We start from the raw sequence: 16150 nt of genomic DNA, 5'->3' as shown, positions 1-16150 counted from the left end.
CATGCTGTGATTCATGGGATCACAGAGTCAGACACAACTGGGCGACTGAACTGAACTGAACTGACCTCGGAATCTAGAATCAAATTTATAAGATTTGAAAAATCAGCAAAAAATGGGTCTTATACCTCTCCATGTTTATTTCTTTTCTGAAATATAGTGTTGGGATATGGAAAGGAAATAGATCAACATTTACTCCTGTTTCCATTTTATAGTGACACTCAGTTTGCTGATTACCTCGAAGCACCAGACTCGTATTAAACCCCCTTGTCATCTTCACCTGACCTAAGTCACTAAACTGATTATTGCTTTTCAGAATAAGCAGGGAATTTTCAGTATCAATAACACTCTATACCTGCAGATATTTACTCACTAAATACAGTGAGTAAAAAGATAGTGAGTGAAGTGTATCCTCACTATCTTTACACTCACTTGACTGTAGCTTCAGTGCATGTGAGTGTTGGTGAGCACTTGGTGTGTTCATCTTTTTGGTTTGGTTAGTTGAGTTATTTCTCCATAGGTCTTTCCATGTAAGGATTCTGAAGTTTAAATAGGAAATACATTCAATATTATTCAAAAAGCAGGGTAGCAATGAGCCAATAATTTGTATCTTTTACTCTTAAATTACTTTGCAATACTCTGCCAGCATGTAATGATACTATGAGTCAGGGAAAAATTTATTCCCCTATGGAAATGGTTTCTTCTTCATATAATATATCCAGAAAATAGAGAATAATCTGCTTGTTTTTCTCAAAAGGATGATAGTATGGTAAACAAACAGAAAACAGAAAAACCAAACCTTGGCATTTCAATTGCAGAATTTCATTTAGAAAAGGTAACTCCTAACTAGGCTAATCCAATCCTCACATTATCTGAAGAATGAGTATTTTAGACTGGGCTGTTTAAGGCAAATGTTTCCATGGGGTCTATTTATTGCCCTTCATTGACTTTCTGTCTTGCCAAGTCAATTTGTAGTCTAACTATCCAGAAGATGATTCTCTTCACAAGAGAAAAAATGTATGTTATATCACATTCTTCCTTTCATAACAATTGGCTTGTTTATAATTAGCAAGACCAAGTTGATGACCTAAATGGGCACTGAAGTTACAATATAAAGTTTTGTTTTTAATAAATGTAGAACATAAACAAAAACTATTATTTTAAATGTGGAGTTTCATCATTCTTTAAAACATTCTTGAAATTCCATTTTGAAAAACAAATAAAATAAGATGAATCAGCTATGATTTGTTTCCATAGTCTGAAATAATGATCTTAGCTAGAAAAATCATTATTTCTATTTAGCCAATTCAAAAGCTAATTTTTCAGCATGTTATTGTAAAGGAAACTTATAGTCTACAGATAATGAAAACTCATTTTAGAGTCATAGAATTTGGGCTCAACTCTTGGCTCTACTAATGTCATCTCTGCAATTTTAGAGTATTTAAACCATTTGAGTCTTGGTTTCTTCCATCTTAAAAAAAGGTAGCACTTCCTAATTTACAAAGGTTTCTCCTATGGCTTCAAATTTAGAGCTTTGCAGCATTTATTTTCTGATTTCCTAACTGCAATTAAAAGTGTAATATTTTGCATACTCCGGGGTAAATTCCATTGGGATATTTTTAATCCATGTTTGTTGACTGAAAAACTACTCACAGCTTAAAATTTGAGATATATTTTATTAGGTATACATTTTTAGAACTCCAAACCCGGGAACCAGCATTTCAAGTAACTAGAGAACTGCTCTGGGGAGGTAAGGAGAGGAGTCAGGTTATATACAAGTTTACAACGAAGGACAGGTAGTCTATACAATAAGAGATTATTGTTAATTAAAGAAAACCAGACAATCAGAGTTGAGGAATTTAGTGATTTTTTATGTGTGGAAAGATGCAAAAGTCTGGTCTCACGAAACCATCCCTTTAATATAGACCTCAGCTATCTGGGGCCAGTATCCAGGATTTTTCACATCCTGTTTGCTTGGGGGCTCACCTTAGGGAGTGGCTGTAGCCTGACGATTGCTAGATGGCAGGTATTCTTTTCTTTCCTGTGTTCCCTCAGGGGTCACCTTATCATATTGGAGGACTGCAATCGCTGATGACTGTGACATCCTTGTTTACTGATATGGCAGGAAATATTCCATTTCTCACATATCAGAAGGAAGATATAAGATGAACTTATTTTTGTCAACGAACTGTTTCCAACTATGACTTCTTGACAGTCCATTATCTCTGCCCTGCTCAAATCCCTACAGTCAGTGCACCCATCCCCCAGGTGCTGTGGGTACTTGGGTACTGTGGGTACTACTAATTGTTCATTGTCCTTCCTCCCTCCAAAACCCACAGTTAAAGACCACTAACACAAGAATACAAATGTCAGTCCCCTTGCCTCAAGGTGCAACCAACTCTGACTTTGTTAAAGTGCTCCAAACCGGTCCAGGGGATTAGGCTGCAGAGAGAGTTCAGTTGAGAATAGAGTTCAGTTTTTCCTCCTCTCCCTGAGCCCGCCCTATGTAAATCGGGCTAACCAGGAAGGCTGTTTGCTTCACCCGAGGTTCTCACTCCAGTCCTCAGACCTTCCTTTGTTCTATTTTCGTGGGCTTTGCCCTTCTTTGTCTTTTAGCCACCGCCATCCTGGACTCCTTTTTCACTGTTCTGCTGCTGCTGTTGCTAAGTCGCTTCAGTCATGTCTGACTCTATGCGACCCCGTAGACGGAAGCCCACCAGGCTCCCCCATCCCTGGGATTCTCCAGGCAAGAACACTGGAGTGGGTGACCATTTTACTATTCTAACTACCTAAAATTACCATGCCAGGCCTAGGCCAAGTAGCCTGCTGAGGTAAGTAGTTTCTCTAAAGATTCACAGAAGAATGCATGGTGAATTGGAAATATCAAATTAAAATTGTTTAATTTAATTTTGTTTTGTATGACAAGTTCTAAAGACCCCAGTAACTTCTCCAAGTGGCCATGACTTTAGGTTTTTAATATTTTTCTCTCAAAACCCTAATAGATAACATTAATGAAAGTTGAGAGCAAACTCTCTGCCTCTCTGCTCATTCGGCCCTTTGCAGCTTACCTGTCTCAGTACTGCGAGAAGCACAGAAGGCACAGATACATACACAAAGGCACAAACGGAGTATACATTGAAAAATACAATAAATAGTCTGGGTACTGTGTTCAGAGATTAGTACCTTAATCACAGTAATCACAGTACCTTATATAGTCTGGGTACTGTGTTCAGAGATTAGTGTTCACTTTCTTAGCAAATGCTTATGTGAAATGAAATATTTCCTGCCATATCCGTGGGCAAGAAATGTCACAGCCATCAGCAGTTTCGGGCTTCCAGATGTGAATGAAGCCTCCCCAAAGAGAACACAATGCCTGCGATCCGGCAGATGCTGCCACCAGATGATAGCTGAGGAGCTCAGGAGATGCAAGAAGCAGCCGTTTACCAAATTTGCCTTAAGATGAACAAGGAATTAAGGATATAAACAATCAAGGAACAGGATTTGGCCCCCAAAAGCTGAGTTGCATATGAAAGAAATGAATTTAGTGAGCTCAGAGGCTTGCATCTTCCTATACGTAGAAGAACCCTAAATTTCTTAACTTGGTATATGCTTTTCCTTACTAAATCATAATCTTTGATGCTCACATTGCCTGCCCGCTTTGCTGTAGACTTGTGTATAGTCTGATTCCCTTTCCTGCCTCCTCAGAGCAGTTTTATCTGGGCTACTGAGATGCTGCCTCCCAGGGTTGGCATCCTTAACATTTCCACCAAATAAAATAGTTCTCTACTTTTGGATTGTGACTAAATTTCTTAGTCTAATTTTTTTAGTCAACACTTAGAAAAAATATATATATTAGTTTAGATTTTTCTCTAGTATTACTTATGAAGCAGCTGTGACTCAAAGTTTTGTGTAATTTTTCAATAATATACAATTAACAGGTGATCATGTTTCACATTTGAATTAATGTAATTCCAAATTCTGTGTGATGGTGTGCCAAGTAAGTGGTTTGAGCATCTTTTTAACAACCTCAAAATATCTCCCTGTGCAAAGATAGGTGAATTGAGGTTTTCTTAATCATTCTATCCAAAATATAAATAGAAGCAATCTTATAACTGTTGTTATTTTTATGGATCTCTACCATACAATCTAATTAAAATATTAACCTCCCTTCTAATCATGTGGGCTATCACCTCTAAGTTCTACTCATTCAAAAATATGACAGCTGCTGTTCAACCATGTGTTTTAGACAAACCCATTTGGGGTAAACAAAGAGAATTCTATCCCTATGGAAAAACTTGAAAATTTATTATTATTGTCCTTCACTGGCTCACTTTATTTCAGAACAATATTCCTTAAGAGGAATGTCTTAAGAGGAATGTCTCTTCTGGATTTGATGTAGTCACAGTGTCTTCTAGGCTGACCTCTGGATTTTCCTGTTTTATACAAGAATGTCAATTTCAGTGTTGTTAAGTGAACACTGAATCAGTTCCTAAATATTAATATCTATATCTCATGTATTTAAATTTTTGGTCTTTAAAAAAACATTAGTGAATATCCAAACTAGGTCAGTTTTAGAACCAGTTTGAAATAATTGGTAAAAAAAATTTACAGTTACAAACCAAATTAGAAAATTCTTAATTTCTCTTCCACCCTAAGGGGTGGTGGTGCAGCTTTTGAATATTTTAAGAGCCAGGGTCTGCAGTATCAGCTGCCTAGAGGGGCCAGAGGTATAAATGAGTGAACTGGAATATGTGTAGAAACAAACAAACAAAAAATGTAGAATCCTAAGCTTGGGTAAAGGAAATATAAATTGTTACTCAGCATCATTTGATTATTGCCTTGAAAAATCAAGGCTACACTGTCAGATTTAGTTATTTAGGACAAGCCAGAAATTCAGATTTCCTTTTGTAATGTTATGATTTGTAAACATTCCTAACTAATTTTAAAAAGTGTATAATACAATGTGGACTAAACAAAATTATCTATTGCTGCTTGCTCTCACCTAGTCTAATGTGTAACTACCATATATCTAGAACAAGACAATGGAAACTTTTCCCACCAAAGGCTGCTAAGTGATCAGCTCTCCTATTAAGGAAAAATAAGAAACTGAATTAAGTACCTGATAGGTTTTTAAAGATTGCATAGTACAATATGGACCCACAAAATCACTTAATTTGGGGACTAAAATGCATTTGTTTTATTGTTTAATTTGCTAAGTCCTGTTTGACTCTTTTGTGACCTCATGGACTGCCACCTGCCAGTTTCCTCTGCCCATGGGATTTCCCAGGCAAGAATACTGGAGTGGGCTGCCATTTCCTTCTTCAGGGGATCTTCTGGACCCAGGGGTGATTGATCCCATGTCTTCTGCATTGCAGGCAGATTCTTTCTACTACTGAGCCACTGGAGAAGCCTAAAATGCATTTTAGTTCCTGGTAATCACTTATAAAAGATGGGGAAGAAAGCTGGAAGGCAGCAGGATAAAAGAGTTAGAGGGATAAAGGAAGGGGTAGAGGAGGAAATGGGGAGAATAAGACAGAATGCCAAGACATTAAAAGGGTTAGATGTTCATAGACTGAGTGTAGAATGTCCTGGCTAAGTGTTAGGAGAAAACATTTTTGCTCCCTGGTGCATCAGAGAAGATTTTTGTAGTCCTGGTAGTGGTAATGAGGGAGGAAAGGAACGGGATGAACCGACTCCATCTTGAAAAAGAAGGAAACTCCGCTGAAACTCTTGCACTTTCAGTGAGCTTTGGACCATGTGTTTAGTAGCCATGGGGATAACATACCTATGGCCAAGCTGGTCTCCTGGACTGATAAACACCAGATTCCATACCAAGGTTTCCCATCACCAAAAACAATGTATTAATCCCCTAGGTAGTCAATCACCTTTGTAGTCTTTATGGCACCCACTGGTGTAGGCTGCAATATATAACCAGCTGACCCTTCTGATTATGAATCATTGCTGTAACCTCTTTGTATCTCCCTTTAACACTTTCCAGGCTAGGTTTAAGGAATTTGGGGATATAGGCTTAAGCAGTACACTTAAAGTATACAAGGTTTTCACAAAAGTTGGTCCGGGTCCTTGGCTAAGAGGAGACTCTGCCTTGGGCCTGCCAGTGTAATAAACTGCACTCCACTATCTGCACTGTCTTTCTGAGTGAGTTTGTTTTCCTGAATGTGTGGCTACAACAGTGAAAGAGTAAGCTCTAGAACCCAGTCCCTGACTCTGACAGTTACCTACTCTGGGACCATGGACATGTTACTTAACCTCTGTATACCTCAGTTTCCTTATCTATAAAACTGACATACATTTGATGCTTTTTAAGGAATATTTATTTGTAAAGTACCTAGAATAATGCCTGACACAAGTGATCAATACATATCATTAATATATTGTTTTAAAATTAAGCTGTAATTATCAAATGAAGTCTTTTCTTTTTAACCTTGGTAAGTTTTTACCATGCTTCAAATTTTATTTCAATTTTGTTTCCTGATTTTTATTTATCTTTTTAAATGTAAGGCTTTAGTATTGTCACAATTCTTTTATTTATTCCAAATTTTATTTTTTAAATACAGCTCCCTCCCTCTCATGACTCTTTGAAGATTCCTAAAGTTGACAAAGGAGTAATATATGTGCACAGGTATGTGTTTTAAGTGTTTTGTTTTTTTTTTAAATCAGATATATACCAAATAAGATTTTCATTAGTTTGTGTCTGCTTTGGGCTTTGTTCTTTCTGCAGAATTACTTTATGTATTTAATTCATAATAGGAACCAAAGCATTGTAGTATTACATCTTTGTCTGGTAATATTTACTTTTTCCTACCATCTCCTGTGTTGTATAGGTTTTGCACAGCTTTCAATTTAGAATGATTAGTTCAATGGATAATTACAACTCAGCCCTGAGTGGACCATTTTATTTCTGATGTTTACTGATCCTTACAAAGTGTAGATCACTGTTGGATGGCAACAGAGATTGAGTCTCTAAGTGGGATATATTATTAAAGAGGATTACTTAACTGAATTTGTCCACTTGATGCATTAATTAAATTCCTTGATTAATTAATTTCTCTTTAGAGAATCTATGTAAACTCACTAGAAAAACATGACCCCTAACTAACTCCTGATGAAATAATTTAATTTCCTAGGGCAAACATGTCTTTATTTGGAAGCACTCAATTTTATTATTCTTTCATTTTTTTAAATTAAAAGTATTTTTAGAGACTTCTTAAGAGCAGTCTTAAGTTCACAGAAAAACTGAGTGGAAGGTTCCAGAGATTCCTGTTATACCCTTTGCCCTCCCAGATAGCATCGCCTCCTTCATTATCAGCATCCCCCACCAGTGTGGCACATTCGTTACAGTCTATGAATCTACACTGACACATCATAATCACCCAAAGTTCATATTTACATTATGATTCACTCCTGATGTCTTACATTCTATAGGTTTAAGCAAATATATAGTGACATACACATAATTATGGTATCATATGAAGTGTTTTACTAATGTAAAAATCCTCTGTGCTTGGCCCATTTATACCTCTCCCCCAACCAACCTTGGCAATCACCAATTCTTTTTTTTTTTTTTTTTGCTTTACTCATATTTTTGCCTTTTCCAGAATGTAATATGGTTGGAATCATATAATACATAGCCTTTCAGGTTGGCATCTTTCACCTAAAAATATGCATTTATTCTTTTATGTCTTTGTGACTTGATAGTTAATTTCTTTTTAGCACTGAGTTATATTCCATCATTGAGATGAACCACTGTTTGTTTATACACCCACCTACTGAAGGACATCTTGGTTGCTTCCTAATTTACTCAATTATGAGTAATTCCTATAAACATCCATGCAGATTTTTGTGTAGACATATGCTTTCAAATCCTTTGGGTAAATTGCAAGCAACATAATTGCAAGATTGGTAAGAGTATGTTTACTTTTGTAAGAAATTGCCAAAGCTCCTTCCAAAGATTTTTTTTTTCATTTTTAATATGACTTCAGAGTATCATTTTATTTTTCTAAATAATTTTGAAGTTAATGTGCAATGGTGAAGTAAGTGATACCTCTCTTCTTTTCTTCCATACCTTTTCTCACTATACTGCTGAAAGGATTCACTTCTACCACCCACGCAAATCAAAGACTAGGTCAAGGCTTTGTCTTCCCCGGTGGCTCAGACAGTAAAGCATCTGCCTGTAATGAGAGAGACCCAGGTTCAATCCCTGGGTCAGGGAAGATCCCCTGGAGAAGGAAATGGCAACCCACTCCATTATTCTTGCCTGGAGAATTCCGTGGATTAAGGAGCCTGGTAGGCTACAGTCCACTGGGTCACAAAGAGTCGGACATGACTGAGTGACTTCACTTTGCTTTTCCTTCACCATCTACATTATGAACCGATTTTGGGTTTGTTTTTTTTTTTTTTAGTGCTTGCCTTATGATTTATTAAGACTCACAACTCTGGTCCAGCTTCTAAAATTACCATCTTGAGTTAGAAATATGTGTCATAACAGTCTATCCAAAGTATTAAAAAAGTAGAAATTCAGTGACATAAGAACTTAAAATAAAATTGACAAAGACTGACAATGGATGGATAGGTTCTTGGCAGTGCTAGAGATAAAAATGTGTGTTATTATTATCATATCCACTTATTTTCATTCCTGGAGATAAAGAGAAATTTTGGAGGTAATTTTAATTTCATATGCTTTGCAGTTACAGTTTGTCCATTTCTCTTAAACCAGTTATATATCTAAGTAAATTGAAAGCAAGACTTATTTAATTCATCAATAACAGAATTTTAAAGGGAAAGTACTTTACTGCTGCTTATTTTACTTGTATGCCAACTCTCAAATACATCTTTTATTCCTTCTCTCACAGAATTCAAAGACACACACATACAAGTTCAGTTGTGTCCAACTCTCTTTGATCCTATGGACTGTAGCTGGCCAGGCTCCTCTATCCATGGGATTCTCCAGGCAAGAATGGGAGCGGGGTAGCCATTTCCTTCTCTAGGGGATCTTTCTGACCCAGGAGTGAAACTGCATTGCAGACAAATTCTTTACCACATGAGCCACCAGGGAAGCCCCCTCCCTCAACTTCCACTGCCTCCACACATACATATCCTTATTATTTGTAGATTTTATTTTGTGAAATCACCTACTCAGTACAGGTTATTTGTAAGCCCCAATCCAATATTCATGATGCATTTATGATCATTCATGGAAGTCCATCTGCACAGGGTGGAGAAAAACGGGTTGGCCCCATGAACACAGACATTCCCAGCTGAGACCAAACAAGGCATAACTCTGCTTTCTTCTTTTGGTTTTCATGTTGTAAATGTATTCATGTCACAGATTCCTTAAGGACATCTTTTTCACCTTTTTTGTTTTGTTTTGTGATTTTGCTTTTTAAAATGGGTTCCAAATATAATGTTGTAGCTCTGTCTAGTGTTCCCAAGTATAAGAAAACTGTGATGAGCCTTATGAAGGAAATATATGTATCAGATAAGATTCATTTAGGTATGAGTTACAGTGTTGCTGAGCATGAGTTCAAGGTTAAAGAACCAACAATACATGTGAAATAAGGTGTCTTTAAAGAGAAACATGGTCTTCCCAAGTGACTCAGTGGGAAAGAATCTGACTGCAGATGGAGAAGATGCAAGAGACAGTTAGATTCCTGGGTTGGGAAGATCCCCTGTAGGAGGAAATGGCAACCCACTCCAGTATTCTTGCCTGGAAAATCCCATGGACAGAGGAGCCTGGCAGGCCATCCATGGGGTCAAAGAGTTGTACATAAGTGCGTGACTGAGCATGCACAAACAGAAACTCACATAAAACAAGGTTATGTATTATCAGCTCAGGAAAACATGACTGGAAGTCCACAGGAGCCAAATTCTGTATTTCCGTAGGAGTAATAATTCAAAATTCACTAATTTAGTGTTTGTTGTGCCTTCGTAGAACGTGACTATCAGAAATAATGAGAATTGACTGTACATAACTTATTGTGATTTAAATTATCTATTTTTCTATCTATCTTAACTGTATAGTTACTCTATATATACCTACTCATATGCATAAGCACACACATATTCACATACATGTGTATTTATTTTTCACAAGCTCCTTTTTATGCTACCAAAATTTAAGGACCACTGGTTTACTGGGATATGGAGTTTAAGGAAATGATACTAAGCAGTTTAGATTCTGTTAGATAATAAAAGTTGTCTAGCATTGTATATGTTTTCCTTGTGGAACAGCAACTCTGGTAGTGGAATCACTTTATTATTTTAGCAATAAATCCTTTTCTGGGAGCTAAACAGCCTCCAAACCTTTTCCCTTATGTACCTGGGATCCCTTATTCTCAGTTACTGTTGTCATCTTCTTTGCCAGTTCATCTCATATCAGTTTGCCTCTGCTGGACTTTATTTAACAATACGAGCTCACATTGTGTCTTAAGCTAGGAAGTAACGATATCAGCAGGTAAAATGAAGAATACCATGCCACAGCATGCCACATGTAGGGCTTTCTGCCATCCTAAAAAATAGTTAGCACTGCAGTGTGTCAGGTTTAGAGGCTATTTACCTTCCTTAATGCAGTAAATGCAGCTCTTCAGTCTACCTATACCTCATTACAGGACCATCTTTCATTCACCATGTCTAAGAGATTGTCTTCTCCATCATTTATTTTTATTATTTTCTATTTCCTAATTCACTGCAGTTCAGTCACTTAGTCGTGTCCGACTCTTTGTGACCCCATTAATCACAGAACACCAGGTCTCCCTGTCCATCACCAACTCCCGGAGCTCACTCACACTCATGTCTGAGTCAGTGATGCCATCCAGCCATCTCATCCTCTGTCGTCCCCTTCTCCTCTTGCCCCCAATCCCTCCTAGCATCAGGGTCTTTTCCAATGAGTCAACTCTTCGCATGAGGTGGCCAAAGTCCTAGAGTTTCAGCTTCAGCATCATTCCCTCCAAAGAAATCCCAGGGCTGATCTCCTTCAGAATGGACTGGTTGGATCTCCTTGCAGTCCAAGGGACTCTCAAAAGTCTTCTCCAACACCACAGTTCAAAAGCATCAATTCTTTGGCACTCAGCCTTCTTCACAGTCCAACTCTCACATCCATACATGACCACTGGAAAAACCACATAAGCAGACATTCATTCAATTATTCATCCATCCAATAGTTAATGACTGCCACCTATATGTCAGACACTGCTAAGTGCAAGAATAAAACACATGGCAATATTTTCAAAAGGCTTTCAGTTTAGAGTGGAATAAAGAGAAATTAAACAAGGAAACAAATTAAATGATTTGGAGTGATAGGACTATGAGAGAAATAAGGTACGGGCATGGAATAGAAAGTAACTAGGATTGAGGTGGGAGGAGGATTGCTTTCTTAATTATGCTGGTCAGGGAAGAGGGAGAGAGATCCCCTAAGAGAGGCTTTGACCTTGCACTATACTTGAAGTAGTGTTGAAAAGGCTCGTCAGCACACAAAACACTTACACTTAAACTGTGCTTTAACAATAACCCTGGATATTCTGATGATACATGGTAACTGGTGATGGCAGAAATTAACCTCTCTAAAGACTCTCACAGACTACTAGAGGAAATAATGTAGGTTTTAAATTGTAATTACAGTAGAAGGGAAGATGTGCCATAAGAGAAAAGAAAGGTTTTTTGAGGAAAGAGATATTACTTTCCACTGTTGTTATTCATTCATTCATGCATGCATGCAAACATTCATTGTGAGAAAGTTTCCTAGAAAAGGTAATATTAGTTAAACGGATTTTGAACAAATGGCTGGGGGGTGACTCTCTAGACAGAGGAATTAACAGTGTTTAGAGACAGAACTCATACCTAGATTGTAAAAAGACATGGATATCAGGCAAACAGTCTGACTTTTATTCCTGTTTTATGGGAGTTTTTAAGAGAGGAAGTGGCATGATTGGCATTGTGCTGTAAGGCATTTTTACACTGATATTGAAAGAATCACTGGAGGAGGCAAGGAGCTGAGGAAGACTTCCAAGTAGGCATTGCAAAAGTTTTGAGAAGGCTGAACATCACAGAAGAAATGAGAATGGGAAAAGGCGATGCAAGCAGTGACATTTGGAGATAGAACAAAGAGATTGCTGACTTTAGGAAGACTGAGTGACTTTGCTAATGTGTTTCATGAAGTGTTGAAGCAGGAAAATGAGGGGAGATTTGAAGAGTGCTTGGTTTTGAGACTCTGAGACTAAGAAGATGCAAATGCTGTCCTCAGAATGAGTTAAGAAGAATTCCCTTTGCATCTATCTTCAGGATGAGATTGTAGAGAATTTATATAATCTCTCTTCAAAATGTTAGCTAGAATTCATCAGAAATCCAAAACTTATCCAACATTCAAAAATGCATTAATTAAAAAATAATGTAACCCATCACATCAGTAGACAAAAAAAGATAAGTCTTATGATAGCACTTGGTACAGAAAAACATTGGCCAAATTTCAACATGATAAAGAACATTTCAATTACAAAAACAGTACAAAGAAAAATCTTCAGCTAACATTATACTTAATCGTGAGAAACAATGTGAATGTGCTTTTTCCCTAAGACTGGGACCAAGACAAGGATTTTTCCTCTCACCAACCCATTCAGCATCATATTGAATGATCTAATTAATGCAGTAAGACAATAAAAGAAATAAAGTTTATAAAGATTGAATAACATGAAAGAAAACTTTTCACAGGTGACATGATTGTCAATGTAGAAAATACAAAAGTTATTAACAAAAAAACTCCTGAATAATTGGATATAGCATGGTTGTAGTGTATAAGATTAATGTAAAAAAGAGAATTGCTTTCCTATGTACCAGCAATGAACAGTTAGAATTTGAAAATAAAGACACAATACCATTTACACTGGCATTAAATGTTTTTAGATATTTGTCTAACAAAATATGTTCAAGTTATATTTGTGAAAAGCTGCAAATGTCTGATGAAAGAAGTCAAAGAAAATCTAAATAAATGGAGAGATATTCCAAGTTTATATTTTGGAAGACTCAATACTGTATTGTTAAAACTTCATTTTTTTCCAGTTTGATAGACTGATACACTGCCATCCCAATTAAGCTAACAGCAGTTGATTTTGTGAACAGTGACCAACTGAGTCTAAAGACTGTATGGAAAGGCAAAAGTCAAAGGAGTGAGATGTTCTGTCTTCAAGACTTACTATTAAGCTACTGTAATCAAGATACTGTGATATATGTTGAAAAGTAGATAGATCAATGGAAAACAAGAGAGTGCCTAGAGAGAAAACAACCAAATATAATCAGCTGTTCTTTGACAAAGAAGTAGTGGCAATTTGATGGAGAATTAATAGGCTTAAACAAGAGAGGCTAGATTAACTGAACACCCACTATCTGCATTCAAAAAAACCCTAAACACAGATCTTACATCTATGACCAACATGTAGCTCAAATGTATCATACACCTAAATGTGAATGTGAAACTCTAAAATTATTAGAAGAAATCTTAAATGCATATGAAAGTTAAAGAATTCAATGAGAAAAGGCTACATACTGTACAATTCCCACTATATAGCTATCTGGAAAGGCAAAATTATATAGAGAGACTATATAAGAACATCAGGAATTCGTATAAGGGGAAGCATGAATATGTAGAACACAGAGGATTTATAGAGCAGTAATACTATTCTGTGTGATACCATAATGGTGGATGCACAATACTATACATTTGTCAAAATCTATAGCACTATGTGTACAACATAATACAAGAATCCTACTGTAACTCTGGACTTTATATATTAAAAATAGTGTATCAACATTAATAATATTCATGTATTTGAATTATATTCATATTAATATGTCAATATTATATTGTATATTATATAATGTAATGTGTAATTATAATTATATGATATAATATAATATTTATGTATAAATTACATATATAGAGATAGGTAGTATAATACTATACATATTATGTATATTTTATATAATATATAACATATATTTATATTTAAAATATATTTATTAAATAAATAGAAATATGACTTATATTTAATAATATATTATATAATTATATAATATTACATAACTATATACTATATTAATATAATATAATATAATATATAATAATTTATTATATAATATTATATAATATGTATAATGTGATTGATAATAATTAATATAGTAATATAATATTATTATAATAGATATAATATTAATAATATATGTTGCTTCATCATTTGCAACAATTGTACTTCACTAATGCAAGATATTAACAATAGGAGAAACTGAAAGGTGAAGAGGTGGTATATGAGAACTCTATGTATCAACTGCTTATTTTTCTGTAAACCTAAAATTACTCTAAGAAAGTAAATTCTATGACTTTTTAAAAACTGATATTGAGTAGAGAATAAAAAATAATTTTGTTCCATCTTTTCCATTTGGTAATAGATAATTAAATCTAAGTGTTGAAAAAAATCACCTCCATGCACTGTGCAGAAATATTGACATTGTGAATTTGTAGAAAATAATTGGATAAAGGTTGCCTGCAGTGGTCTTTGAGAGGCTAGAAGGTACTTTTAGTAGTGCAGAGGAAAAGGGAGATTCATGATTCAAGGAGGGAAAATTGTGTATGCTCAATTGTGAAGATAGCAGTAACTGTGTTGTGAGACAATTCTACTGAATGCAGCTGCTGCTGCTGCTAAGTCGCTTCAGTCGTGTCTGACTCTTTGCGGCCCCGTGGACTGCAGCCTACCAGGCTCCTCCGTTCATGGGGTTTTCCAGGCAAGAGTACTGGAGTGGGATGCCATTGCCTTCTCCGACTGAATGCAGCAGCTAGGGGTAAAAAGCTTGCAAAGTAATTTAAGTCAGGGTTATGGAGAACTTTCCCTGTCAGAGGAGCCCTTTATCCAATTGAGTGGGCTCAGCAGTTATCTAAAAAAAGCAGTGTTTAGGGATTTAAATAATATCTATGGGAATGCTCATAGTCCAGTGTCTGCAAAATCTAGGGACTCTATAAATATTTAATTTCCTTTCATATAACTATTATCATGGTTTAATTCACTCTCACTCAATATTTGTTATGAACTCTGGCTTAAGTTAGTGAATAACTCATAGGGGCCAACCATTATGGATTAAAATATATTTAGTACTCAAGTAAAATTCTTTAAAAAGCAATTTTCCTTCCTTAGTTATAATGCTAATTTATCAATGCATATGACATTTTTATTTGAATTACAAGCTTCTAAGGGGCACATTATTGTAATTTTATCATTTAAGATGAGCCTATTTATGTACTTAGTGGTTATTGGTTAAATAGTGATTATATATTGATTCAATCATTATGTATTAATTGAACTGAGATGCAACTGAGAAGATATAATTAGAACCCAAACTCATAAACTAAAATGCTCTGTAAATTGGATGTTCTATGCTGTCTTTCACTTTTTGGTCACATAATAACTTTATTATTTTATTTTTCATAGAGGTGAGGGTATGGTTATTCTTTAGAAGCTATCTATTACTTGAAATAAATATTTAGCAGTCATATATATATACATATATATACACACACACAAGATTTTCTTCTATAAAACAAAATCTACACGGTCCTTTTAAAAAATACAATTTGAAAAAAAATAAAAATAAATAATAGAATTTGATTTTCACATATCCTTGTGACATTCAAATATTATTTAAATGTTTAATGAATATTGGTAGAGATTCATCTAAAACACTAGCCTAAATGATTTTCAATGATGCAGAGCCCCAAAGACAAGAAAATGAAGAGGTCTCACTTTCATGCTACTTCACTTTCATTTTTCACTTTCATGCACTGGAGGAGGAAATGGCACCCCACTCCGGTGTTCTTGCCTGGAGAATCCCAGGGACAGGGGAGCCTGGTGGGCTGCCGTCTCTGCGGTCGCACAGAGTTGGACACGACTGAAGCGACTTAGTAGCAGCAGCTGTAGCAGCATCTAATGTGGCAAGGCCACTACTATGACTGTATAGTTGCAAGATCAGGAAAATGTAATTAATGGAAGAACAAAGCTTCTGTGTGTGCTAGATTGCTAATTAATCTGCTGCTGCTGCTAAGTCACTTTAGTCGTGTCCGACTCTGTGCGGCCCCATAGACGGCAGCCCACCAGGCTCC

The sequence above is a fragment of the Budorcas taxicolor genome, chromosome 7 (genome assembly GCF_023091745.1).
Source record: "Budorcas taxicolor isolate Tak-1 chromosome 7, Takin1.1, whole genome shotgun sequence".
Classification (NCBI taxonomy): Eukaryota; Metazoa; Chordata; class Mammalia; order Artiodactyla; family Bovidae; genus Budorcas; species Budorcas taxicolor.
Note: the sequence above shows the minus strand (reverse complement) of the source record.